This window comes from Tupaia chinensis, unplaced genomic scaffold, assembly GCF_000334495.1.
Source record: "Tupaia chinensis unplaced genomic scaffold, TupChi_1.0 Scaffold000492_1, whole genome shotgun sequence".
Taxonomy (NCBI): domain Eukaryota; kingdom Metazoa; phylum Chordata; class Mammalia; order Scandentia; family Tupaiidae; genus Tupaia; species Tupaia belangeri.
Window position 1 is genome coordinate 1,697,067 of NW_006160004.1, and position 27,177 is coordinate 1,724,243.

Below are 27,177 nucleotides of genomic sequence, written 5' to 3' on the forward strand. Positions count from 1 at the left end.
ATTAAAAGGGACAAAAGGAGTTTTGTCTCATATCTTGGTGATAGTGGGGGGAAGGGAAAAGTAAAAAGACAGCAGAGGGTTGGTTAGCCTTTCTGGCCCCAATTATAGCTTCTCCCCTAGAACCCCCAATAACCTGCTCCACATTTCCAGGGGCTTTAGGAGATGCCATTTACATAAAAATTACAGGAAGAACATTTTCCAAAGTTGTTTAACTGAATTCTCATCAAAGATATAATGTGTTAACTCTCAAGACATCTCTGGAGTTGCTCTAAGAGCTCCTATTTGCTCAGGAGTTGATAACTGCAATTGAAAAGCTATTTCGTTTGTGATCTCTCCGAAAAAAGACATGGTTAACTTCACCCTGGTTTCCAACATCCAACTATTGCACTATGTTAGTAAACATCAAAAAAGAGAGACAGTATATACATCTGCCACAGCAACAGCCAAGCTTTTCAAGTAACTATTTTTTTTGAGAGAGAGATTTTTGCTATAGGGCACATGCGCTCGCCAGAGAGTAAGAGAGAGATAGAATGCAAGAAATCACCCCTTAGAGGGGATGGCCACACTGCAATCCCTTCTCCATTCTCCTCTAAGGGTTTTGGGCATGTTCATATGCATCCAGTGTGAATTTTAAGCCACCAGGTCTGGGTCTCAAACTGCAGTTTACTACGTGAGAGTCCAGCAACGTAAGCTTTATGCCATCTGATAGTCCCTCCAGTTACTATTATTAAGAAACTATTACTCCTTGCCATTATTCTAGGTATTAAGATTCCTTAAAAAAACAAAAACAAAAACAAAACTGTGGTAAAATACACATAATATTTACTTTTTTTTTTTTTTTTTTTTGCTAGAGGATGCATGTACTTACTGGATAGAGATGGAGAGAAAGGAAAAGCAGGAAAGCACCTCCCATGAGGAATGGTCACTCCACAATTCCTTCTTCATTTCCCTCTTCTGTCAGGATTTTGGACACAGATGCATATGCATCTGGTGTGTGTCTCAAGCTGCTAGGTCTGGGCTTGAACCAAGAGGTTGGCCATGTGGGATCCAGTCACTTTAAACATCAGGTCACAGGCTGGCCCAAATTTACCATCTTAACCGTTTTAAGTGGATAGTTCAGTATCATTAAGTATTTCGCACTGTTGTGGAACTATCACTCCTGTAGGGTTACCCATCTCCAGAATTCTCTTTATCTTGTGAAGCAGAAACTCTTGCCCATTAAATAACAACTCCCCACTCTCTCATCCTCCCAGCAATCATGCTCACACTTTCTGTTTCTATGAATTTGACTGCTCCAGGAATTACATACTTATTATCCTTTTGTGAATTGCTTATTCCACGTAGCATAATGATCCCCAGATTCATCCATGTTATAGCATGTATCAGAACTGACTTCCTTTTTAAAGCTAAACTGTTTTCCACTGTATGTTGTTTTGGACTGAATGTCCATGTCTCTACTTCTGACTACCATGAAATATCTTCAACGAAGTGGTATTAAGTGTGGGGAGGGCTGGTCCTGTAGCCTTCTGGTTGGGAGAGCTGGATCCTACATGGCTGGTCATGGCTTGAGTTCCATTCCCAGATGCTTGAGAAACATGCCAGGCAAGTGTATGTATGTGCTATGGTGCAGACAAGATGAACGGATGGAAGTGGGAGTATCATATTGTGGCTACACACCATTGAAGGGTGCTTTCTCCCTCTTTCTATCTTTTTCTCTGACAAATGCATGTGCCCTCTTTGGCAGAGGAGTGGAGGGAAGAAAAAAAAGAAAGACTTGTGGCTCTGGGAGGTGATTAGGTCATGAGGGTGGAGCCCTCATGAGCAGGATTAGTGCCCTTATCAAAGGGACCCTGGAGAGCTCTTTGCCTTTCTCCACCATGTGAGGTCACAGTGAGAAATATGTAGTCTGCAACTCAGAGGGGAGCCCTTAAGGGAACTTGACCATGCTGCCATCTTGACCTTGGACTTCCCAGCCTCCAGTACTGTGAAGAATAAATTCATACTGTATATAAGCCACTCGGTCTGTAGGATTTTGTTAGAGCAGCTCAAACTAAGGCACATATATGTATCACATTTTTTCATCCAATCTTCTGTCAATGACACTTATGTTGCTTCCACCTTTCGGTGACTGTGAATAAAGCTGATGTAAACTTATGTGTGAATATTTCTTCAAAATCCTGAGTTCAATTCTTTTGGGGAGATTCATTTTTTCAATAAAGTTTTAGGGAGCAGCTACCATTTAGTTGAGTCATGAAGACGAAAAAGGTACAATGACCCCTAAGGAATCCATAACCTAATATTTAGGCAAAACGCCAGCCATCTCTTTCATAACAGTTTTTAATTCCAGTCGAATGGCTATTGGTGAGAAATGAAGCAAAGCAACAATAGACAACCCATATGAGATGTATACACTGAACTAAAGGTTTAATCTCTGAGCTCTTTCCTGTCACTCAATACACTTAAAAAATGACTTTCTGTTTATTATGATATTTTTCAAGGCAACATAACCAATTTTAATACTGTGTAAAACACAACAGAAGAAGGAAGGCAAACTTCCTCCTGGGGAAGTAGACTGCCAATCACACAGTCTATTATTTTGAAATATGCACACAGATGACTGATAACTGTATTGGATTTAAAGCTGACACTATGGTCTTGTGGGGTTAGCCCCTTAGAGTTTTATTTTACCTATGAGAATACATCTAAAATAGTGACGATTATTAAATGTTTTGGAAGTAGAAAATGTGATTGAAACTCTAAGTGTCACAAAAGTACAAACATCTCCTAGAAATATCAATAATTATACATGAATATGTTTACAGATGATGTCTAATAGTCTACGAATAATAATACTCATCTTCTATGGAATGTGTGATACCACCTTTACAATTAAAATCTTCTATTTATTTATTTATTTGTTTATTTAGTTATTTAATTAATTGGTTTCTGCCATAGGGCACATGTACTTGCTGGAGAGAAACAGAGACAGAGAGAGGGTAAGCAAGACATCACCCTCCAGGGAGGATGGACATGCCACAATCCCTTTCCTCCATTCTCCTCTAGGATTCTGGTTACATACACACACGCGGCCAGCATGATTTTTCAACTGGTCAGGTCCAGAACTAGAACCAAGGTTGGCCATGTGCGAGTCCAGTGCCTTAACCACCACACCACCTGTTTGTTCCTACAATAAAGTCTTAAAACCTCAAATTTTTGTCTCCATTTCACATTCATCCTGAGACATACCGATTTCATCAGCTCAAACTTGGAATTTGTAACACAGAAAGGCTACTGTTTTCAGCCCGCTTGTCTTTGCTAGTGTCAATCCACCTATTTAAGATATCAACTATTTCGGGACCAGCAGTTAGCGTAATGGTTATGTCGCTGGACTTCCATGCAGCTGACCGTGGTTCGAGTCCCAGACCCGGTGGCTTAAACTCACACCAGGCATTTGCACGTGCATGTCCAGGATCCTGAGAGGAGAATGGAGGAGAAGGGATTGCCGCATGGCCATCCCCCCTGGGGTGATTTCTCACTCTCACTTTCTGTCTCTCTGCCTCTCTCTGTCTTTCTGACAAGTGCACACGCCCTATAACAAAAACCTCTCCAGTGGGACCAGCAGTTAGCGTAATGGATATGTTGCTGGACTCCCATGTAGTCAAATGCAGTTCGAGTCCCGGACCCAGCAGCTTAAACTCACACCAGGTGCGTGTGCGTGCATGCCCAAGATCCTGAGAGGAGAATGGAGGAAAAGGAATTGCGGCATGGCCATCCCTCCTGGGGGGTGATTTCTCACTTTCTGTCTCTCTGTCTTTCTTTGTCTTTCTGGCGAGCGCACATGCGCTCTATAGCAAAAATCCTCTCAAAAAAAAAACAAAAAAAAAAAACAAAAAAAAACTCTCCAAAAAAAAAAAAAAAAATCAACTATTACTACATGGGTCATAAATGACTTTGATGCTTTTTTTTTCCTGTTAAGCCCACAAGGGAAAAATAGGTTTTTAATAGGCATATGGCAATCAAAGATACCATTCTCTGCTGAAGAGATTACTTTTAAAGCCCTTCCAGGTAAATTCCTCTCAGGAAAACACTGTATCTCTATTGGCCTCTGCATGTTTCTGATGTCCAGACAATTTGAAAGCGTAACCTGTGACTGATGCATTTCTCTTTCACTTCTATGCTAGCAAAATACAGATATTTTCTTAATTATAGTATGGAACAGCCCCATGGCAACTTTCCAGAACATTCTATAGAAACTAAGAAGGCCTGGAGAACACCTGCTTTGTATTAACCTTGGCAAACTCTCCAATGCACACCTGAGAATCCTTAGATAGCACTATTACATGTTTGATGGGCAGCAGTGGAGACTAACACCATGCACACGCCTAGCTCCCACCCCCCTTTATGGGTACTGCTCACAGGGCAGCGCCTGCCCCCAGCCCTCTTCTCTTCTGCATCAGATACGTTTCCTTCTCTGCCAGGATCACACCCATCAGCTTACAAGTACAACCCGAGACAGAAAGTGATGCAGAGGGCTCCACATCGTCCTCCAGCCCTTTTTTCTGTTTGGCTTTACATTGAATCTCCTTGAAAGCGATGACTAGGCACATGGACTCCAAATCCTCTTCTCTGTTTCTCACTCGAGCCCATCACACCATAAAATACCTCTTCTCTCTGCCCACAAGATTCCTCACAGGCCAAAGCCAGCCACTAGGGTTATCCCTGACCCACTGTCCATTCCTCCCTGTCGCCCTCGGCTCCTGGAGCACCACCACCTCCTGGTCCTCTTCCTGCCTCCCTGGTCCCTCTCTCTCAGGGCCTATGGCAGATTCGACCTCACCTTCCCTCCTCTAAGTTTGGGATGCCTAAGGGATATCCTTGGACCTCACGGCTCTGCGTCTAACCTCACTCCATGGGGCGAGCATGGCTTTTTGTGCCTTTGCACAGCGCCTCGCAATACAGGCGCCCACTTGGCACCTCTTGCTGGAATCCCTTCTAGTGTCATGACAGACGCACAATATAGCATTCACCTGCTCAACAAGTATTTCTCATCAACAGCATTTCTCTGAGCTCCTCTCTCACATGCCTGTCGCATGGTCTCCTGGAGGGTCCTGCAAACACTGGCTGTACCTTCTGTGTGGAATACCCCTCCCCATATGCCTCCCTCTCTTTCTTCAAGTCTCTGCTCCAAAGCTCTGTCAGCTCTTACTGCCCTTCTAAACTAGCGACATGTTCCTGGCACTCCTTTGCCCACACTTCGATGTTTTTCACAGTATCCCTCACCACCCAGACCCCACGAGTTTGCATTGTGTTGCTCTGCCTGCCTGTCCCCACTGTGATGGACACTCCAGAAGGCAGGGCTTGGTCTGCTGCTGACGGCTGTGTCCTCTTTGTCCCAGGACAGGGCTGGCAAGTGACAACAGCCATCCAACCCTTGGTGAAGGTTTGTCGTTACAGGTGGATTACAGTAACCGCCTCATCCAACGTGAACCAACTCAGTCCCTGGACTCAATTTTACTAAGAAACATAAAAATCAAAGAATTGATAGGAGTCTTAGGGGTCATTGCTTGGGCTAATCACTGGAATCACCCCAGGAATTTAAAAATGTACAGAATCTCCAACCCAGAGAATAGGGCTTGGAATCCATACATACTTTTAACAAGGTCCCCAGGTTACCGATGATGGATCAATCTCCCATCTAGACTCACCCCAATAGGTAATTGTGTCTTGTGGGATTCCTCAGTGACCAGAAGTGCATTACCTTATGGCCTACCTTGCTACCTGTAGGGCATCTGTTTTACAACATTCTCCCCTTATCAGTTTTAAAAAACAAGTATTTACCGAGGAGCTGCCTTTCACCACGAGCAAAGTGCTGGCCTGGGGACAGCTGGTGAAAAAGAGGGACTTGTGCCTGGCTAAATATTCCTAGCTCCTGACTACTTACCAACAGAGCTAAGTCTGTCTGTCCTCTGCAGCAATTTCCTCTCCCACTCTGCAGACTGTTCAACACGGGGAGTGCCCTGCCTAGAGTCCATAGCCTCCCCTCTCTGGTGTGGGGTAGGCAGGCTGTACACCCCCCAGAGTCCTCTAAGTGTTGGTCATGTGACGTGATCTGCTCCTTCCCACCCTGGTACACTCTCAGGGTTCCATTTGAAGTGAATATCCTACTCCACACCACCTTCAATAATTCACTAATAGAACATCTCCCAATTTCTTTTCACGGCAACAAAGCCTCATCTACACCATGACACACACAGCCAACGTCTGATTATGGTCTTGTCTGATCATTTAACACAAAGACCTTCAAAACCAACACATAGTGAAAAGTGCATGAGACCTTACAGTTTCCTGACATACTAAAGATTCTACAAAGCTGACATCAGGTAGAGCCAGGATATGCACTTGGCAGAGTTTTTAGTACTCCAGTACACTGTGCTCCCTCTAACACAGGGCTTCCAATGGGTAGCATTCACCTGAAGTTCAAAGCAGCCGAGTTTTCATTTTAATCGTTGACAATGATCCTAAAAAGTGCTGGGTTTGTTAGTTTGGAAAATATTGATTACTGTTTGAAATTGCCACAATTAGTGCAAATTTAATCTCCTCCACCACCAAACGAAATAGATTTCCTTCATGAAAGCGCGTAAGTGCAGACTCTGAAAAAAAAACATCTCGCCACAATTTCCTGAACTCTGATTTATACACAAGAGCCTTGTGGCCTGAAGGTGGAACGTCTGTACACTCCTAACCAGCTCACTACTACACCTTTTGGTTTCTGGATGAAATGGGGATTTGGGCCAGCTGCTGTACCTTAAATCTCCTCTCCCCAGAGGTGCCTGCCAGATTTGGAGATCAATGAACTGCCGAGACGGAGACGAGACCGTAAGAGTCACAGCTGAAAGCCTCATACTTCTAAGTGCCAGGTTTCGTTCCAAACACACCAATCCTTTTTGGTTCAAGTGCTCAGAAGGGCAGGCATCTGGAAGGTCTGAGCCCTTGGATAACTGACTATAAGAGAAGCCGTGATTTTCTGATTCACCTAGATGTCACGATTTTGCCCCAAGTAGATGTGTCTTGATTTGTGAAAAGCAAATAAACTTAACTCTATGAAATGTGTTTCTCTTAAAACCACTTCCCATGTGAGAGGGGAGTGGCTCTAGCACACGGCAGCAGGTGCAGTGGATGCTCAGCGTGTCTGTTACATTAACGTGAGCTTATAGAGGAACAGATTTCATTAAACATTATTTGATGGTCCAGAAAAATAAGGCCAGGTGGGCTATGATGGCAAAGGGACAATTGTGTCCATGAAAGCCCTCTCGATCTCCTCATTGCTGCCAGCAGAAGGTAGTGTGGTGGTCGAGACCCGGGAGAAGCGAGCCTTGGAAGTGAGTTATGTGAGGCTGCCGACAGAGGCCCTGGGAACGGGGTGCACGTTAGAACCCGGTCAGGAGCTGGACTACAGGAGTGTAGATGAGCCCACCCTGGCTGCTGTGACAAAACACCACAGCCTGGGCACTTAAACAATGGGCATGTGTTTTCCCACAGTTCTGGAGGCTGAAGTTCAAGATCGAGCTGTGGGAAGTGGGGCTTCTCCCTGACTTGCAGACAGATGTCCCAATGCTGCTTTTCCCTGTGGTCATCCTTCCAAGCGTACATATCTGGGGTCTCCCTGTGTGTCCTAATATCTTTTCTTCTAAGGACTCCAGTAACGCTGAATTAGAGCCACACTACTGACTACATTTTAAATTCACTATTGCTTTCAAAACCCTCTCTCTTCAAGCACGTGTGCATGCATGCCCAAACTCCTGAGAGGAGAATGGAGGAGAGGGGATTACAGTGTGGCCATCTCCTCTGGGGGGTGATTTCTTGCTTTCTGTCTCTCTCTTTTTCTCCAGTAAGAACACGTGCCCTATAGCAAAAATCTCTATGAAAAACAAAACAAAACAAAACAAAAACAAAAACAAACAAACAAACAAAAACCTCTCTCTCCAAATAGTCACATTCTAGGCACTCATGGTTGGCACTTCAACATACAAATTTGGGGGACACAACCAGCCCATACAGTCAGGCCAGCACAACGAAGGGACAAGGCTCCAAGACACTGCAGCTGATGCATTTCCCATCCAAGATCCCACGACCACACACATGTCCACATCTGAGTCCAGGGATGAAGAGAGTGGATCCTGCTATTTCCTTGGCTTCTTTCTTCTCCAAGTTTCTATAGCTCAGTGTATTTTCTAAAAGCAACTGAGGTCTGAATCTAAATGACTGAAAGATTCAGACAGACTCGTAAACTAAACCGACTGCAATTGTCGCCAGCTATATTCAGGCCCAGCAGGAAAGGTAACTGCATTGGAGTCCAGAAGAGGTCTTAATGTGTGGGGGGGTGGGGAGCTTCACGTGGGCATGTGAGCTGGGTAAGTAATCTGCACAGGCCAAGGCACCAGGGGCAGAAAGAGCTGGCACCCCAGCCCTCACCTGCAGGGGCAGGCCATCACGGAGCCTGCAGAGGGACTGCAGCTGTAGAGGGAAACAAAACCTTGCCCAGACAGGAATGAGAGTGGGACTGAAGCACCAGCTCTTCCCTTGCCCTACTGAGCCCATGAGAGGCCAGGAGAAAAGAGAGCCTGGACTATAAATAGTTCATGGAAACTGGCCTCCCTGGCACAGGACAGAGGAGGTTATCCTAGGAAAACTCCCTACTCCTTGAGCAACCACTGGTGAAAGCCACGGGGCGGTGCCATTTTCACCTGGCTTGATGCTTCGTCAAGGTGTTGGGCAGGGCCCCACAGAGCCCACAAAGCATCCCTAGGTTCTTATGGATCCCTCAGGCAGCTGCCAGAAGAATTGGGTCCTACCTTCTCCCCAGCCTCCTCCTCCATTGGTCTAATAAACTAACCAATGACACACCAAAGCCTGGAAACAAGCTGGCAACAGGCTGCAAAGCAAAGGCACACGTGAGAGTGGGCCTCGTGCTCACTGAACTGTGGCATCAATAGCCACTGGGCTGCAGACCTTCTAAGTGTGCCTGTGGCTTCTTCCGGCAGAGGATGGGGAAGAAGGCAGGAATGGGAGCAGGTAGGCGGAAGTGGGAGAAAGCTGGTGTGGGCAGCCTGCCCCCTCTTCACACACACAGATGAGCAGATAGCAAGGAGCACCTGTTCCCTAAGCTGGCCCCTGAAAGAGTGGGCGGCACTGAAAGTCAAGGAGTGTGATCATTTCGGCTGATTGGAAAGAGAGGTGGAACATGCCACACTGCATGGGCCTCACTGCTGGAAGCTGATATTTATGGTTTAGATAAAGCTTTAACAAATTGTTCAGTTCTATTCTGGGACTGCTTTCGTAGGCAAGCTTATTAAAGAAGGCAGCAGGTGTATTCTCCAGAAGGCCAAGTGTCAGGAGCAGACAGGTGAGCATCGGTGACACTCCAAGAACTGGTCTGAGTACCAAGACCCACCCTGACTCAAATCAGTGTGAATCAGATGAGGCCTCTCATTCCCTATGGGGTGCAAGAAGTCTCACAGGCAAGTAACTGAAATTTTGTAACTAAATGGTCTCATCAAGAAAAATGTTTTTGAGTGATCAACCCTGTGTGTGTGTGTGCGTGTGCATGTGTGAATTTATTTATAACACACGCACATCCTACCTTTGTACATTATGTACATGTATATATTATGAACTTGATTAAAAACAAAAACAAACAAAAACAGGACCAGCTCTGTCATCTGGTAGTTAAGGGAACCAGATCCCACATGGCTGACTGTGTGATCTGAATCCTGGCCCCAGTGACTTGAAAAACCTGTTGGTCAGGTGTGCATGCATGCCCCAAATCCTGAAAGGCTAGAGAAATGAGGAAGGTACTGCAATGTGACCATGCTTCACTGGGGTGTACTTTCTCTCTCTTTCTCACTCTATTTCTCTCTCTGGTGAGAGCATGTGCTCTCTGGCAAATTTAAGAAAAAAAATTGGATAAAACACACATGAGGCACCTTAGCACAGTAGCTCAGAGCACACAGTCTTGAACCAGACAACTTATTTTCAAATCCTGGCTCTGGCCTCATGAATACATTTTTGAGTGATCAACCCTGTGTGTGTGTATCTCAACAATGTATCTTTTCAGTGCCTCAGTTTCCCCATATGTAAAATGGAGATAATGAACAGTAAACTTTGATCTTCCCTCGTGTCAATCAGTAGCTCTAGCAAGCTAATCAGAAGGTACTACTTATGTCTAGTTGGTTGGAGTTTTCTTTAAACAATTGTGATTCTTTAGAAGATCCTTCTGTAAGAAGAAAATTCTATTTCCAGGTGAAGGGTTGAAAAGTATGTTCATAGGTAGCAAATTTATATAATTTTTCATAGTAGAAATCAAATAATGATGGAAACATTTATAGATAACATTTTCAAAAGACTCTCTCCCTAGCAGGAGTTTCTTTTGAAAAGTAGTTTTTCAGTGTTAAAACGCCACCTGAAAGGGACATTTTTCATTGTGCTTATTACTTCTTTCATTATCTACTAAGTAGCATACCACCAACCATTCAGTTAACAAATCTGGGACTATGACCTTCCGGGAAATAAAAACATCTTTAAAGATCTTGCTTTTTAAGATAAACCAGGCCAATGACACGCTGAAGCCAAGAGACTGAAGCCAGCAACAGGCTGCAAAGGAAGAGTGTTCAAGGATAGACCCTGTGCTTGCTGAGCTGTGGCATCACTGGGCCCTGAACCTCCTCAGAGTGCCACAGCCACTGGCGACCAGGCCACTCAGCAGGTGGATGAACAAAGCAACCTGTGTCTATCACAACTCAGAGAAGCCCAATTCCTCATTACCTTAGGTAAAAGCCAACGCAAAAATTCTAATACTGTCTTCCTGCACTCCAGTGGGCCACTGTGCACACCCTGGAATGTGTCCACCCCAACTTTAGAGATCTCTGTTCTGGGCAGATTCTCAAGAGAGGCACCTACATGCGTGACTTCTGCTTTCCTAATGAACAGTGTCCATCCTCTTTTCTCCATCTTGCTTTTCTCCCATGAAGTGAATAAAGGTCTCCCTAATTCATTTACACTGCACTCCATGTGTCAACGAACCATAGTTCACTTAACCAGTCTCCTTTCAGTAAATGTGTGGGTTGTTTCCAATCACCGGCTACTACAAACAGCTCCACGATTAGCCTTGGTAATTGCTTTGCATGTTTTTTCCTAGTGTAAGTTCTGTATAAACTCCTTGAAGTCGATTTCTGAGGCAAAAGATAAATGCATATGTAAGTTTGCTAGACATTTGTAAACTTTTCTCCACAGGGTTTGGGAAAATACTTTAATAAAACTTTCTCTTCCCATACAACTACCTTCAAACAACTCAGTAAATGTCCCTTTCTACCCTGAAATGGAATCTTGGGCAAAGCCTATAGTCTTTCAATAGCTTCATAGTCATGTATTTTTTAAGGCACTCTATGGTCAGTCCTATGTAATTCTCAAAGCTTCTACCTGGCATCCAGGGAATTGGGCCTGATTCTGGCTCAGAGCTCTATAGTGGGGAGAAGAGGTATGGCTGGATTTATTACTACTTCCCACTTGGCTTGTGATGATTTCTATTTCTCCAGGTCTGAAACAGGGAACATGATAGCCTGAGGGGACAAGGAAAGTCCTTGCTTGGCTCCCACAGCTGGTGTCCCCAGGCTGTCCCTTCCTCTTCTGGGCACGCAGTGGATACTGGAGGGGCACCAGCTATCCTCCCCCACACCACCACTATAGACCTCCCACCTGCAGCTTTCCAGCGTGGGCAACACTTTCTCTGGCTAGCTGGCCCCTTACCACTCCCACTGTGGTCTCTAGCACCGGATGGTCTAACCCAGAGGCCAGCAGATGTTTTCCATTATAAGGCCAGACAGTAAACATCTTAGCTCTGGTGATGTGGTATCTACCTCCACTGCCCAACTTTGCCACCACAGTGTGAGAACAGCCTCAGACAATACAGAAACAAACAAGCATGACACATGTCAGTAACACTTGATTTTGGCTGGATGATGAGGCCCACAGGCCTTGGTTTCCATTCCTCTGGTCCACCCCACACAGAGTCTTCTCCTGTTGGGTCCTATTAGTGTTGACTAAAGTCCAGATCCCTCTAACAGGGTCCATATCTTCTCCACTGGAAATACAGGGCTTATCAATAAATCAACAAAGACAACAGTAAAAAGACTTTCGAACTTGTCCTCCTATACCTAACTACCTGCCACTGGCCGGCCCATCCTCCTGCACTCAGGCAACTCTGAGAAGATGGAAAAATAGAAAATTGCCTTAAGCTAGTTTCTTAATTATTAAACTATTATTTTTTTTTCCTGAAAATTTATAAGGGAGTGTGTCTGAAAGTAAAATACAAGTTTAGAGCTTGAACAAGTGGAAACTAATTTTTCTCCCATACCAAGAAGCTTCTAGACAAAGTTGGTCTTAGATCAACATCTTAAAGAAACTGTGCAAGATATCACTGCTATCCCCTGACTTCTCTCTCAAGGTCAGAAGATGGCTGTCCCTGTTGAAGGTCATGTACATTCAGTGAAAGTAGAAAGGCCAAGGAAGATTTACCCTGGCCATACCTGCCACATTTTTTTTTAAACTTTATTTACTCCATGACTGAAAGAAACAGAGACAGAGAAAAAGAGACAAAGAGACAGCACCCCCCAACAGGGTCTAGACTCCATGATCCAACTCCAGACTCTGTCAGGCCAGATCATGGGCATATACATGCCCAGCATACGAGAGACGTCTCCAGATGTGAACCAGCGACTGTCCCACATAGGTCTGCCTCACAGAGCATCATGTTTCACTACTGCACCATCATCTGGCCCCAACACACCTGCCAATTTTATCAGGAATACACAAGCTTTCCTTCAAGTCTCGCAGGAAACCTCCATGCAGGACCCACTGTCTGTAGTTGTACGGAAAAGCTGTCGATCAGAAAGAGGAAGGTTAAGAAGATATTTTAGTTCAGTGACCAACTTGATGAGATCAGGTAACATCAAGTCATTATCATTGCATGTTGCAAAAACTAGACACAGACATAAATAGTGAAAATGCATTCTGTACCCTCTCTACACACAGCACTGAACATCTATCCGTCCGTTAATACTTCTCTTTTAAATATGAACAGAGATATTTGAGAAATGTCTTTAGCTAGAGATACAGAGATATGACAAAGACACTGAGAAAAGAAACAGAGAAGACAGTAAGGGAGGAAGCAGAAGTAAAACTTCATACAAAATCATAATTAGTTTCCTTTGAGAAATAGGAGAAGATATGCAACTTCAAAAACAACATGCCAAAATTAAAAAGGAACAGTTAGAGAAACAGAAAATGCCCTTGAAAATAAAAAATACGGCGATAGAGGGCCAGCAGGTGGCATAGTGGTTAAGGTGCTGGACTTCCACATGCCTGACCACAGTTTGAATCTAGGACCGGTAGCCTGCTTTCTCACTTTTCCTGTCTCTCTCTCTCACTGTCTCTCTCTGGTGACCATATGTGCCCTACAGCAAATTAAAAATAATAATAATAATAATAAATTAAATTATTCTTTTTAAAAAATGGTGATAGAAATAAATACAGAGGATAAAACCAAATAGACAGAAATAGGAAACAGGGGAGACCAAACAGGAGGGCCAAACATGAGGATAAGTGGAGGTCCAAAAAGAGCAAAAGAGCAATTTCTAGAATATTTCTCAGAACTAAACATCATAAGTTTCCAGAATGAAACTATACCAAGTGCCCAGAATATTTTTTTAAAAAACCCACACTAAGACACATCAACATGAAATTTTAGAATATCAACAGTAAGAATATCTCAAAAGTTTGCCAAGAAAAATAAAACAGTTCATGCACAAAGAATCAGGAATCACAATTACATCAGGCTTATCAACAATATCAATAAAGATCATGTAAAGCTAGTTTCAAAATTGTGCAGGAGGAGCCAACAGGTGGCATTGTAGTTAAGGTGCTAGACTCCCACATGGCCAACCATTGTTTCAGTTCCAGACCCGGAGGCTTGAAAATCATGCCAGGTGCATGTGCATGCGTGCCCAAAATCCCAGAAAGAAAATGGAGGAGAAGGGATTGTGGTATAGCCATTGCCCCTGGAGGTGATTTCTCACTTTCCCTCTCACTCTCTCTCTGCCTGGTGAGTGAATACACACTATGATGAAAACCTTAATAATAATAATAATCAAAACTCTACAGGATAGGGAACCAGCAGTTAACGTATGGCTATGTCACTGGATTCCCACGTAGTCGACTGCGGGTTGCATCCCGGACCTGGTGGTTGAAAACTCACGCCGGGCGCGTGTGTGTGCATGCCCAAGATCCCGAGAGGAGAATGGAAGAGAAAGGACTGCGGCATGACCATCCCCCCTGGGGGGTGATTTCTCGCTTTCTGTCTCTATGTCTCTCTCTGTATGTCTGGTGAGTGCACGCGCCCTATAGCAAAAACCTCTCAAAAAAAAAAACAAAAACTCTACAGGATACATGAAAGATGTTTGCTCAGAGGAGCCAGGACCACTAATCTCCATGCCCCCATTCCTTAGCTCCGCTAGGTAGGGTCTGAAGCAATTAAAGACTTAAAGAACAAGGGTCAGCAGGTGGTGACATGGCTGACCATGGTTCAAGTCTCGAACCTGGTGGCTTGCTTTCTCATTTTCCTTCTCTCTGTGTGTCTTTCTCTTTTCAAGTGAAGGTGATTGAATGAATAAATAAAATTAAATAAATAATTTTTTTTTTTTTAAAAAAAAGAACAACAGTCAATGGGAAACAGTGTACCAGCGACCACTGGCTGTGCTAAGACCAGCAGTCCATGAAGAGCCCTGTTGAAATTAACTGAGGCATGAGACTTAAATGTGAGATTTAAAAGTTCCCTGCCTCTCCCTAGGCATTTTCATTTCTCTAGGGGGCTTCATGATTGGCAAACTCAGTACAAGATCTGTGTCCAGAGAGACAGAGACAAGCACGTGACAACTGAGACGTGGAGGTGAAGTGAGGACTGTGCCTGGACACACAGTGATTCACTCGCTAGGAACACCGCCCAACCCGGAGCTCGCCAGACCAGCCGGATCGGCAGCATAGTCTCTCCCACTGGGAGAGAGGGAGAAAAGAGGTGGAATAATAGATGTTGGCCCTGTGTACTACAGGGTCAAGTTAAAATATACACCCATTTACTAATCAAAGTATGATTTTAAAATATAATATATATCTTAAACATTTGCATGCACTTACGAACTGATGTAACATAAAGTACAAACTATTACACAATACATTCTTATGTTTACAGAAGCCAGGGGAGTTAGCCTTTGGTAAATTTGGTTATGAGTTACACGCCGTGTGGGTGGACCAGGAACTTACACCTGTTCTGTAACCTTGGCCGTGCCATAACAGTGTGAGGTCCCAGCCATTCCAAAGATTTTGAAGGTCCTTGTTCAGTACACTCAATCTTCAAGGGAGGCTTTGTGATCATTTTTAACCTCAAATTCAATTTTCCATTGGCTCCCAACCATATTCTCCCTCCACACTGCATCCTCACCATGTGGAAAATATGAAAAGCACAGCAACGACAAGCACACTTCAGAGAGTGACTCTACACTCCACGGAGTGACTTGGAGAACTTCAGGAATTAGACTCTAGACCACACAAGGTCAGGATTTTAAAAAAGAGTTTTGAAAATCTGCATTATGCTGAAATAATGCTCTCAGATACATTCGGTGGTAGACAGTATTTGTTCTTTCATTTCTCAAATATCAGCCTAACGGTGCCAGGCAATGTTCCAGGCTCACAGTGGCTCTAGCAAGCTTCCCCACCATTCCTGGCCACCTGAGGATGAACCTTCTGAATGTAAGCCCTCGGACTCTGCCAGACAGTCTCTCTGGCCAGTTGTAAGAGCACAATGCTGAAGAGCGACTAGAAGGTGCCCTTACCTATGACTGACGAGAGTGGGGCAGTTGAGTCCATATGACCTTATCTCCCAGAAGTCTCCAGGTTGTCCACACCTGTGACCTTACCTTACTGATCACACTTTCCCCTCCCACAACTCTTGGAATCCTCTCCCACATAAACTCCCTACACCCACATTCTTGTTTCCGACCGATTTGTGAGGGACCTCAATCACCAAGGATATTGTTAGACACACACACAATAGTCTTGGTGGTGTGCTCCCTACTCTTTCCTCACCGGCACGCTAGCTCAACCTTCCTTTGAACTCAGAAACTCCTGGTCAAGGAAATCTAACTGCCACCCCAACCGTCCCCCCCTACAGACACATTGCTGTAAACACTGTAGTAGAAAGCTTCCACACTCTTTGCAAGGGCCTCATTCTAATAAAATCTAAGCCCAAAGCCCAGTTTCAGAACAGATGGAAACATCTGCTCGGACAGCACAGCCTATCAGTTGGTCGCCCCACTGCACACCCGCCTCGCTGTGTGCCCTCCCAGGGACGTCTTCCCCTCATTGACTCCAGCCCAGAGCACACCTCCCCAACTGCTCAAAGCTGTCCTATCATGCCCTTCTCAGCTCAAATTGCACCCACTCAGAGAGCTCTTCCCTGACAGGCTGTCCTATAGCAGTCATCTTTTCTCCATCCTCAGGTTGTACTGTCTCAGAGCACTTATCTAAGCTTCTGGTAACTTTATAATCTGTCTTCCTGACAAAAACAGAGCTTCCATAAATGCAAAGACGCCTTTGCCTAGCTAACTGTCCCATCCAGGGTGTAGGCCAGGGCTGGTATACAGCAGGCACTTCGTAACTGTGCTGAATAAATATGCTCACCCTGTGAGTCTAGTGCAAAATTCTGTCCCCTCTTTAATCCCCAATCAGCCCAGTTAGAAGTGATTTCAGCTCCTCTAATGCTTCACTGCGTCTGGTCAAAAGACCCTCACAATATCGGGGAGAAGTCAGGACACAGACCTCAGAAAGATCACCATGTGTCAGTGCTGCCCACTGTCCCTGTGCCCACTGCTGCTGTCCCACGTGGACACCGTCCTCTCAGCACCTGGGCAGCTGCTCCAGGCCAGGGCTTCTCATCCCTGGGACCCTTGTCAACTGGGGCAGTCCCTTCTTTGCTAGGGGAGGGGCCTGTCCCGTGCACTGCCAAGTATGGAGCAGAATCCTTCAGATGCATTAGCGCCACCCACGTTGTGACAACTAAAATGTCTCCAGAGATGCCAAATATTCCCAGAGGAGTCACAATTACTAGGGTTAGACTCACCTCTCACCCCTGAAGCAAAGCTCTATTGCCTCTTCCCTATGTCTTCTTAATCATCAGAGGGCACATGTGCTCGCCAGAGAGAGACAGAGAGAGGGAGAAAGTATCTCCAGTGAGACACAGTCATGCTGCAATCCTCTCTTCTACATTTCTCCATTCTGGTGGGATTTGGGGCACACAGAGACACACACATACACACACATGCCTGGTGTGTATATTTCAAAGAGCAGGGATCAGAACTCAAACTGGGTGGTCAGCCATGTGGGATCTGGCTCAAACAATTATCAGGCCACAGGGTCGGCCCACCAACCTCTCTTATGACAGCCAGGAAGCAGTGGCTTTGGACTGACGGAACAGAGCTCTAATTAATCCCTTCCGGATAGAGACCTCGAGTGTTAAATTGTTAGGTACCTAGTTCTTGCTTTGCATTTTGTTTTCTTTTGTCAGTCTCCCTGCCTCCCCCACCACACACACACACACACACACACACACACACACACACACACAATTTGTTTTCCAGCAGCCTGGAATTTGCCTTTTTCTAAGCTATGATGTATGACACTTGGCATGCGGTTGCTATTGTACACAGGACCTTAGATGTTTTACCTTATTCAAATCTTTCATAGCCATGAAATGCATATTATTCTCTCTTAGCCCTCTCTTGAGGGGACAAAGATTTCACCTATCCTGTCCCAGAGGCTCATTACTGGGAAGTAACTCCTCTGACTGTCTTATTTCTGTTTCCAATCTGCTGTGACACTGGGAGGCAAGGCTTGGAATCCTGTTAAAATTAAGAACGGGCAGGCGCTGAGGGAAGGCCTGCCTTATTTTAGAGCACAGAGTTTTGGAATGTCTAGGTTGGATTTAGATCCTCTCCCTTCTCCGCCCCCCCTTCTGCTGATTTCCAGCTTCTTGGTAGGGTTCCACCTCCACGATTTCAAAGCACTGGCAACATGTCCAGACGTTCTCCAGCCTGGCTTTCAAAGGGATCTCTACATTCTGGGGCCGGCCTCAGTTTTCCCCAAGGAGCATTACTCCAGGGAACAAAACCCTTCCCAATAGTATCACATTTCCTTTCTGCTTTAACAAAAATAACCACTGTCTCATTAAAGGGAGGAGGCAGTAAAACAAATTTGTTACTGGCACCACTTGTAACCAGTGTAGTCTGCCCGCCTCCTAGAGCCAGCACACTTTGTAGAGGACCACCAGGGCAACAAGGCAATCATTGAGTAGGAGGGCTGGGAAACAGATCAGCAAAGGGGAAGGCCACATCTGTTTAATTAAACGAGTGACACTTACATTTTACATGTCTTTTTCTACTTTACGTGATTTACAAAATTCATTTTTCTTTATTTGCAATATTTCACTCCATGAGAGACTAGAAATTTCACAAGACGACTTCTGCCCTAAGGGTCAGACTTCGAGCAGCACAGTTTCCGAACTGAATCCCTGGAGAAAACACTCTGTGTTTCCCATCTGCCCTTCTAAGAAGCTTCTGGAATCTACTTGAGGCAGATTTTCTAACACAAAGGGAAGGAAGCACTTACCCGAACAACAGTATTTAGGAAGATGAACAAGCATACTCATTCTGCACAGGAAACCACTGAGCAGAGGAGAATCTGCTCTCGGTCACTCCATATAGTGTTATGGGGCTGGGGTGGGGCTGGAGCCAGGCTGGCTGCGTACAGGAGACTCAAAGGCTGTGATGGAATACAGATCCTCAGGTCAGCTCTGTGGTCTGGTGGTTGAGGCAGTTGGGTCCCACAGGGCTGACCATGTGGTTCAAGTCCCAGACCCAGAAACTTGAGAAATACGCCAGGTGTGTTGGGACCCATGTCCTAAATCTCAAAAGAAAGGAGAAATGGAGAGGAGGGACTGCAGCAGGGCCATGGCTCACGGGTAGTGTTTTCTCTGTCTCTCTCTGGGGAGCACACATCCTCTAGAAAAACTCAGAAATGGAAAGAAATGTGAATTCTCTGGCCCTGATGCAGTAAGATTGGATTAGGCCTTGGAATTTTTATTTAAAGAAGTATTTTATTTGGGACCAGCAGTTGGTGTAATGGCTATGTTGTTGGACTCTCATGTAGTCAACTGTGGTTCAAATCCCAAACCCGGTGGCTTAAACTCATGCTGGGCGCATGTGTGTACATGCCCAAGATCCTAAGAAGAGAATGGAGAAGAAGGGATTGTGGTGTGGCCATCCCCCCCGGGGGGGTGATTTCTCGTTTTCTGTTTCTCTGTCTTTCTGGCAAGTGCACATGCCCAATAGCAAAAACAAAAACAAAAACGAACAAAAAAAACCTCTTTAAAAAAAAGATAATTATTTTATTTAACTTTATTTATTTAATTTATTTGATGAAAGAGAGAGAGAGAAAGTGAACAAACAAGCTGCCAGATCTGGGACTCGAACCATAATCAGCCATGTGGGAGCCCAGCACCCTTAACACCCCATACCACCTGCCAGTGAATTTGTGTTTTTAATCTGTTCTTCATGGTATTCTTCCTTCATACAGCCAATTAATTGGTTTGGGGGAGCTATGGCTCCAACATGACCTGTGGATTAGCAACAGCTACCCCTTTACCCCCAATTCTACTTTTTAAAAAAAGCTGAAACAGCTCTCAAAAGTTCCCACAAATAAACTGGATCATCTCACAGTCCTTAGGCTCTAGGCAGAGAAAGTGGGACCCCACATGACTGACCAAGGTTCAAATTCCAGTCCTGTCAGCTGGAAAAACACAAGATCCTAATGAGGTTGGAGAATTGGAGAAAAAGGTGTACTATGTAACGAGGCCCCATTTGTGGAGGAGAGCTGTTTCCTCTTTTTTTTTTTTTTTTAAGAATTATTTTTTATTTAACTTTACCTATGTGTTTGTTTGTTTGTTTATTTTTGTGTTTTAATTTGACCAGAGAGGGAGAGAGAGTGACAGCAAGTGAGAAAGCAAGCCACCAGGTATAGGGCTTGAACTGGTCAGCCATGTGGGAGTCTAGCGCCCTTAACCACCACGCCACCTGCTGGTCTCTCCTCTCTTTTTTTTTTTTCATTCATGTTTTTAAAAAGATTATAATTATTCAACACTAGAGCTTCTAGAAAGGATCTCAGCCCACTTGGTCACATTCCCTAACTTTTAGATGAGAAAACTGAGGTTTGGATGGGTTAAGGACTGGCTTTCTAACACTCAAACTTAGGAAGTAGAATATTCATGATCGGTGCCCCAAAATCGAGCCCCTGGCCTAGACACAAATCACACAGTGCTGCTTGCTTCCTCCTGTCTACTCTGACTTGGAGAAAGTTTATGACCCTTCCAGGAGGCAGCATGATTAGTGCAAAGGGTTCCAGGTGCCCCTGAGGCTTCTGGAATCTATGCACCTTCACCAATAAAGGTTTTCCTCTGGCACAGAATCTCACTTTGAAAACGAGTCAGACTACATCAGATGTGGCGCCCATACATGGAAAAACTCCTTGAGTTTTCTCCCCATATATGGAACACCCCACTTCTCACCAAGACCTTTGGAGGGGTTGCTAATGGGTTGTTTCCTTCACCTTCTGGCAGGGGTCTGCACAGCTAAGGTACTGAACCAGCCTCCTGCCCAGCACCACCAAGGCCATTTCTCCTGCCCCAGTCTCCAGGGGCCAGAGATCTGCAGTTGGAGCACGAGGCTATCTCCAGCAGGCCAGATATAAATCCTGCCTGCTGCCACTCTCAGCCTAGTGTGAAATGGAAGGAGAGCATTTTCCCACTTCCCTTTATGGCTCCTGGAATGATGAAGCCAGTCTGGGGCAGCTCGCGCTTCACTCTTCAGACAGTGCTCTTCATCTTCCGGTAACGGCAGTGCTGCGACCATGCGTTTCCAGGTACAGGTATGTGATAGGCTATATAGTAATCTGGAAGCATCCAGCCCGAGACCAGTGTTGGCTAGCAGGCTGCAGCTCAAAAACAAACCTCCTAGCTTTGTTTCCTTAATGTCATTATGTCAGGGCTCCAAGAGTACTTTTTCTTCTTTTGTGAATTCTTAGAGCAAAAATACTCCCCCCCCCTTTTTAAATTGAGGAGCAATAGGCAAAATATCAAATAGTCTTGTTGGGCCAAGAAAGACCAAGGGGAATAAGTGACACCCATCTCAGTCATACTTCACACACAAAGTCCAACACAGCTAGGCACACCAGCCCAGAAAACATGATCCACACCCTTGGTCAGGTTCCAGAAGCACACATTCACACCCAGAGGAGTTACAGATGCCAAGATAGCCACCCACCTGCCTCCCAGGTGTGCTTTGTTTTCATGATAGTATCTGTTGTCAGCAATGTGAAATGAGCCCATTGTGGACTTCTAGCCAAGGCTGGGCAAGCAAAATGTTCAGGAACAGGAAAGCATTGCACAGAGCTGAGTAAGAGCAGAAGGCCTCCGCTGGCTGTCAAGGAGACTCAGGTCACAGAGAGCCAGGCCTTGCTTTCTGTCATATAGACTACCACTCTGTTCCTGTTGTACTCGGTGTGGGGGTAGCCTAAGGGGCAGTAGCCACTCTCTGACCACACACACAAACACAAACACACACACACACACACACACACACACACACACACACATCAGTCTTTTTTTTTTTTAATTTTTTTTGAGAGGTTTTTCTATAGGGCATGTGTGCTTGCCAGACAGATAGAGACAGAGAGACAGAAAGCAAGAAATTACCCCCCAGGGGGGATGGTCACATCACAATCCCTTTTCCTCCATTCTCCTCTCGGGATCTTGGGCATGCATGCACATGCGCCAGGCGTGAGTTTAAGCCACTGGATCCGGGACTCGAACCGCGGTCGACTATGTGGGAGTCCAGCAACATAACCATTACACTAACTGCTGGTCCCAACATACACCAGTCTTTACAGTAATGCTTTCTAACCCTGCTCCCCAGCACAGCCTTCTGAAGGGCTGCTAACTTCACCTGGTGGAGGTTTGCATAGCTGGCACACTGAGCCAACTCCTGCCCAGTCTAGAGGGACCCTGAATCCAGGTCCAAGGGCTTGGTCTGCTTTATTCAGTGACCGAGATACAAAAGAAATACCAAAGCATGACAACAAATACCATGGGGAAGTAGAAAATGCCGCCTTCAAATTTTTCCCTGGTCCACTACAGTTCTTTAGCAAGAAGGAACCATGATGATAATAGCTAACTTACCCTTTCCCTTTCAGTTTTTGATCAGAGGGAGTCAGGAATGACTTTAGGAGGAAACAGGAAAATCAGACAGCCAAGAAGAGACTAAGCCACTGTCTCTACAACAAAAGAAATCAGAATACAGCAGGTAGAAGTACTGGAGGGGGAATGGTGTCTATTTCATATTAAATAGAATTTTATTAATAGGAGCATGGCAGATGCCTTACAAAGTCTTTAAAATGTGAACTATATAAGCTTTCTACATCTGCACTGTTAACCTGAGTACTTGTTACCCGTGGGTAGCTCGGTGTCATCGACCTGAGCTTGCACAAGTGGATGGACTTCTCCCATGTCATGCACTAATTCCAGCAATTCTAGAATTATGTAATGTGAGAAAAGACGTTTCAAAACTGTAAGTGATTATCCTCCAGTGGGGAAACTGATACAGAAAAACAGCAGTAATTAGTTCTAGTGAGATCTGGTTGCTGTGAGAGAGATCAGTCAGAACCTCTCTATCTGTCTCTCTGTCTCTCTGTCTCTCTCCACATGCCTGCCATCTTCAGTGCTTCTGTGGGCCATGCTGTAGTCCTAGGACTTTGGACCTTCCTGCCACCAGAATCATGAGTTTATAAATAAACTTCTATCTTCTTTATAAAACCACCAGGCTCAGGGATTTGTTAGCAATGCGAGAAGGGGCTAAGCCAGGGTTAAATTACGCACCCTCAAAGATATGTCGAAGTCCTAACTCCTAGTACCTGTGAATGAGACCTTTGGAAAGTGGGTCTTGGCAGATGTGATCGAGTTCAAATGAGGTCAGGTTGGATTAGGGTGCACCCAATCCACTCACTTACAGGAAGAGAGGAATTGAGGCATGGAGGTACACAGAGGCGAGAAGGCCAAGAAGGGGATGAAGATGGGAGAGATGCAGCTATGAGCCAAGGAATACTAGCAGCCACCGGACACTAAGAGGGAACCTTCAGAGGGAGAAATTCATGCTGACACCTTGGTGTTAGACTTCTGGGCTCCAGAGCTGTGAAAAATGAATTATTTTAAGCTTCCCAGTTTGTGGTCATTTGTGATGGCAGCCCAGGAACTTTAAAAATTATCAGTTATTAAGGGAAAGGAAGCTCAGGGAGCTTTCCTCATTGCTTATTCATAGTCGTGTGCCTAACATTAGGGTGTCCAAGACCTATGGTCAATCCAGATGCTTCCCACTACCCCAAATCATGCACAGAAAAATGAGGCTAGATCCTATTTAAAAATTACTGTTGGGCCAGCAGGTGGCATGGTGGTTAAGGCACTGGATCCCACATGGCCAGCTCGGAGATTCAAGCCTGGGCTCAGTGCCTTGAAAAGCACACAGGATGTATGTGCATGTGTGCCTAAAACCCAGAAGGAGGATGGAGGAGAAGGGACTGCAGCATGGGCATCCTCCAGGGAGAGATTTCTCACTTTCCCTTTCTCTCTGTCTCTCTCCCCTGTGAGCACATGTGTCCTTGGCAAAAATCTAAATAAATAAATAAATAAAAACAGAAAGCAAAATGTTACTGTCACTGCACATAGGGCGTGGAAGTGGAGAAATGAAGACATCAGCTGTTGGATCTGGGCAGGCGTGGGCTGATATCCGCACTCAGGCAATGTCCAAGCATGGTGGTCTTGGACAATTACTCAGCCCCTCCAAGTCTCAGTTGCCCCATCTGAAATCTAAGTAATGATGGTGTGTACTTCACAGGACATTGTGAGGATGGGATGAGGTGAGCTGAACAAAACGGTGCCCAGCATGGTGGGCACTTAGCATGGCGCCCAGCACCCAGTGAGCTGGAAATAAACAATGCTGGCAGTTCATAGCATGGATAACTATTTCTCAGGCTCTGCCCCTCTGTGCCCTTTTGAGCTGCCTCCCTGCCTTGCCTTTTAGAGCCCTCTGTGATGGAATCCTGGGTGAATTCTTTCTCTAAGGCCAAGAGCCTCCACATTCCACTCGAAGGAGCTAGTGTCAGACTTACTTCGCCTTTTCTGCTCTTTCAACATCTTCCTTTTCCACTGTCCTTAATACTTCACACCATCTCAGTCTGTTCCATCAGATTTCCTTTTGCAGGCATGGTTTTCCCTTTTCTGGCCTCACCTGCAGTCAACTTAATGTAATTTGGGGACCTTAGATGGCTCATTTTGAAAAATAAAAACTCCAAAAGGTATTTACTTAATACCTATTTTCAACCCCAAATCTCCCAAATAATTGTGCACCAAGAGGTGATGATCAAGTAAATGTGCCATGAGTAAAATGTGATTCGCCAAATAATTGGTTAGCTCTTTACAGTGAAATGCTTAAATATGAATAGTTTCACTGTCTGTTTTATACATATTAGTGGAGATGACAGAAAATCTTTCACCAGAAACCCCAAAAGCCTTTTTGAAGCCACTACCAGGTATCTAGCTCCAGACCTTCTCTTATCTTTAGTTGGATTTATTGTGTTAGCATGAAAGTCTTTTTTTTTTTGAATAATGGAAATTGCTGTAATTATAATCACTTTAGAACAACAGAAAGCAAAATGTTACTGTCACTGCACATAGGGCGTGGAAGTGGAGAAATGAAGACATCAGCTGTTGGATCTGGGCAGGCGTGGGCTGATATCCGCACTCAGGCAATGTCCAAGCATGGTGGTCTTGGACAATTACTCAGCCCCTCCAAGTCTCAGTTGCCCCATCTGAAATCTAAGTAATGATGGTGTGTACTTCACAGGACATTGTGAGGATGGGATGAGGTGAGCTGAACAAAACGGTGCCCAGCATGGTGGGCACTTAGCATGGCGCCCAGCACCCAGTGAGCTGGAAATAAACAATGCTGGCAGTTCATAGCATGGATAACTATTTCTCAGGCTCTGCCCCTCTGTGCCCTTTTGAGCTGCCTCCCTGCCTTGCCTTTTAGAGCCCTCTGTGATGGAATCCTGGGTGAATTCTTTCTCTAAGGCCAAGAGCCTCCACATTCCACTCGAAGGAGCTAGTGTCAGACTTACTTCGCCTTTTCTGCTCTTTCAACATCTTCCTTTTCCACTGTCCTTAATACTTCACACCATCTCAGTCTGTTCCATCAGATTTCCTTTTGCAGGCATGGTTTTCCCTTTTCTGGCCTCACCTGCAGTCAACTTAATGTAATTTGGGGACCTTAGATGGCTCATTTTGAAAAATAAAAACTCCAAAAGGTATTTACTTAATACCTATTTTCAACCCCAAATCTCCCAAATAATTGTGCACCAAGAGGTGATGATCAAGTAAATGTGCCATGAGTAAAATGTGATTCGCCAAATAATTGGTTAGCTCTTTACAGTGAAATGCTTAAATATGAATAGTTTCACTGTCTGTTTTATACATATTAGTGGAGATGACAGAAAATCTTTCACCAGAAACCCCAAAAGCCTTTTTGAAGCCACTACCAGGTATCTAGCTCCAGACCTTCTCTTATCTTTAGTTGGATTTATTGTGTTAGCATGAAAGTCTTTTTTTTTTTGAATAATGGAAATTGCTGTAATTATAATCACTTTAGAACACCGTTATTATTATTAATAAGACCAAATTGCATGGTTCAAGCAGACGCTGGTTCTCCACTGTTAGAAAGACATCGCATAATGGGATCAGTGCACAAACCCGGTGCTCATCTCCATGCCAACGGGGTCCTCTCTGTCACTGCTGGTGCACAGGTGCAGCTCTCGGCTTCTGGACTGATATCTGTGACTCTGCACAAAGTCATAGGGCCGAACAGTGGACCTCCAGTTCTCGATTAAAGCATGGTGGGGGGTAGGTCCCAGCAGGTGGTGTGGTGGTTAAGGCACTAAATTCCCACACACTCTGACCGTGGCTCCAGCTCCAGACATGGAAGCTTGAAAAATCACTCCAGGTGCGTGTGTATGCATGCACAAAATCCCAAGAGGAAAATAGAGATTGCAGTGTGGCCACCCCTCTGGGGGGGTGGGGGTGGGGGGTGAGTGCTTACTTTTCCTCTCTCTGTTTCTCTCTAGTAAGTGAACATGCCCTAAGGTAAAACCTAAAAAAAAAAAAAGCATCAGGGAATAAGTCCACTTCCAATAGCTGCCTTTCCCAATGGAGGGCAGGGATTCGTAGGGCTCTAGTTCTTGTGGAACCTACTCTCTTGTTCTCTGCCATGCATACCTGGACCCAACTATTCACTACGCACTTCCCTAAAGGAAAGAGGAGATGGAGGCCAGGTGGGAAGTAGGAAAGAGTACAGTGTCTGTCATATACTAACGCCATGGGTTGTAAGGTTGAGGGATCTATGACCAGAAAGGGTAGCTTGAACCCAAAACCAAAGAAAAGAAATAAGGAGACCTAGAGGCAGAAAGCAAGGATCTGCCCAGTTGTTCAGCCCTTGGATTCTGGAGTCTAGCTCCCCAGGTTCAGTTCCTGCACTCCCTCTTTCCTGCCTTGTGCCTTGGCAAGCATGCAACTTCTCTGAATTTCAGTTACCATCTCCCAAATCAGTATAAAAACCATGGGGGAGGGGTGACCAGCAGTTGTTGTAATAGCAATGTCACTGGACTCCCATGTAGTGGACCACAGTTCGAGTCCTGGACCTGGTGGCTTAAACTCACGTGGGACACATGTGCATGTGGCCCAAGATCCCGAGAGGAGAGTAGAGGCGAAAGGATTGCAGCATGGCCATCCCCTCCGGGGGGGGGGGGTGATTTCTCACTTTCTGTCTCTCTGTCTTTCTGAAGAGCACAGGCACCCTATAGCAAAAACCTCTCCAAAACAACAACAAACCACCATGGGGGGGGGGGCACCCCGAGACTGGCGAA

The 27,177-nt window shown here is 45.2% G+C and overlaps 1 protein-coding gene across 1 annotated transcript in view; it reads right to left on the reverse strand.

Moving 5' to 3' along the window:
* Positions 1-27,177, reverse strand: part of BACE2 (beta-secretase 2) — a gene marked incomplete at its 5' end in the record, with an annotated part of 103,759 nt that overhangs the window by 73,786 nt on the left and 2,796 nt on the right.